At 32.2% G+C, this 2,578-nt stretch overlaps 1 pseudogene; it reads right to left on the bottom strand.

Moving 5' to 3' along the window:
• Positions 1–211: 211 nt before the first annotated feature.
• On the bottom strand, positions 212–330 carry LOC111734940 (annotated as a pseudogene).
• Positions 331–2,578: the final 2,248 nt, after the last annotated feature.

Genomic DNA, 2,578 nt, shown 5'->3' with positions numbered 1-2,578 from the left:
ATGTTCAGTAGATACTTCAAGTAACTGTGCAGCAAATGCTTATTAAAAATATGTTGACGAATAGTCACGGTTGCAGTGAGATGTTTTACTAATCTCCACTTTTTTTTTTTTTTTTTTTAGGTGAGGCAACCCTTGGTTGACCTCACAGATTGCAAGGACCTTGTCAGTTTACAATCCCTTATTTTTTTTATTTTTATTTTTTTATTTTTTACGCCTGTAGCACCTGGTCTTCCTAGGTGGTTTCCCATCCAAGTAATAACCAGGCTTGACCCTGCTTGGCTTCCAAGATCAGATGGGATGGGGCTTGTTCAGGGTGCCATGGCTGTAGACTAATCTCCACCTCTATATTCATTGAAATTAGCACTAAAGATCTGGGCATTTGTCACATTCGAATGCCATTTCTTAAGGCATTGATTTTATTTGCCTGGTCCTATCTGTCCTTATGTTTGTTTTATTCTCTAATATTGTGATTAGGGTTATATTTTGGACAGCTGTGTTATTATGCAAAAAGGGTGGAATTAGAGCTTACAGTAATGAATTTGATGTACTAATTAGGAGATGCATAGGCTCTCTTCTCTGGGTATAAAATGCTCTTTTGAGTTGGTTAATTTTGTTGTTTAAATCTTCTATAGCAGTTACTGGGAAACTTTCCTTAAAGGACAGATAGTAAATATTTTAGGCTTAACAGATCATACAGTCTCTCTCATAACTACTCCATTCTGCTGTTGTGATGCAAAAGGAACCATAGAGAATTTATAAATGAATGAGTCTAGCCATGTTCCTATAAAATTTTATTTTACAAAGATAGGCAGCCAGGCTGCAAGCCATAATTTTCTGACCCATGTTCTATTACTTTATTTGTTATCTACTCAATCTATCAGTTTCTGTCAGGTGTGTTAAAATTTCCAAAGAAATTTATGATTTATTCTTGATTTATATCCTTAAAAACCTATCAGTTGTTACTTTATAATTTAGAATAGTGGCAGAAAAAATAGAGATTGAGAATAGGAACTCTGAGTTAGTTCAAATGTGTCCTTGTGTAAGTCTTTTAATCTTCTGTGTCTCAGTTCCTTACACTGTAAAATGGAGATAATAATAATATTTACCTGATAAGGTTGTTCAAGATTAAATGAGTTAATGCATGTAATGCTCTTAGAACAGTACTTGGAATATGATAAGTGCTAAATGAAGATGAACTATTATTATTTGAGATATTGTTAGATACATGTAGGGATATTACCATCGTACCTTTTTTTATTTATATATATTTAAATCTTTATATAATATTTATATTTTTGGCCTTGGAGTCACTTGCATTTGACATTAAGATTGTTTCTCTGGCTTTCTTTTGGTTCATACTTGCCTATTTTGTCTTTTTCCTTTCCTTCATGTCCAACCTTTCTGTGTTTAAGTGGGTTCCTGTAGAAAACATTTTTGCATCTTATTTTTGTTTGTTTTTAAGCCAATTTGATACCCTATTTATTTTTTGTTGATTAGTTTAACCATTTACATTGATTGTAGTTATTGTCATATTTAGAGTTGAGACCATGTAATTCATGATGCAGTATCTTTTTACCATACTTTCATTTGAGTTCCTATTTCTCTTCCTCTTCTTTCCAATGAACAAATAAAATATTCTTATGCTTATTAGAGTTATACTTTTTAAAATTTTTATTTATCTGGTGGTTATTTAAAACTTATTAAGGCCTACTCTTTTGCCTTTTTTTCCTGTCACGGTTCTTGATTTTATCAATATCTATATTTTCCCTTTGAGGATTGGACTGAATCAGACTGCCTGAGTTTGAATTTTGACACTGCTTCATACTGGCTGTGTGTCCTTGTCCAAGTTTCTTAACCTCTCAGTGCCTCAGTTTCCTCATCTGTAAAATGAGGTCTCACTTCTGACTCCAGCCTCTACTTCCCTCTTCCTTGAAGAATTGTCATTAGGTATCATCCAGTGTTAATTCTGGGTTATTATGAATATTTATTTTTTTGCTCTTGCTCTTTTAGATAAACTTTACTGTATTATTCACTCACCCTAACTTCCCTTGTAGCTGGCTTTATTATTATTATTTTTCTTCCTGCTAGAGTACTTTTTCTAAGGAGTTTTCACAGCAGGTCTTCGTGTGGTAAATGTTCTGAGGATTTGTATACACAGAATGTTCTTATTGCTTTCTCATATTTAAACGATAGCTTTACTGGACATAAAATTTTAAGTTTAATATTCTTTTCTTAAAACACTTTAAAAATATTTTCACTGTCTCTAGTGTAGCTGTTGAGAAAACTAATAATCTGAATTTTATTTTTTGTAGTTGAATTGTTCTTTCTTTCTGGAAGCTTTTGGAATTTTCTCTTAGACTTTGAAGTCCTTTAGTTTCTCTTAACATTTAGTTTCTCTACATTTTCTCTCCCTCCTCTTTGGCTCATGGTACATTATGTATCTTCTTAATCTGAGGTCTTTCATCTTAATTCTGAGAAACTGTCAGTTATTAATTCTTCAAATATTTTCTTCCTTTTGTTTACTCTCCCATTATACTATTATGCAGATGGTAACACTCTATTTTTATATCTTTAACAT

Source organism: Pteropus vampyrus, unplaced genomic scaffold, assembly GCF_000151845.1.
Source record: "Pteropus vampyrus isolate Shadow unplaced genomic scaffold, Pvam_2.0 Scaffold9969, whole genome shotgun sequence".
NCBI lineage: Eukaryota > Metazoa > Chordata > Mammalia > Chiroptera > Pteropodidae > Pteropus > Pteropus vampyrus.
The sequence above is the reverse complement of the archived record's forward strand: the minus strand, read 5'-3'. Positions and strand labels throughout refer to the sequence as shown.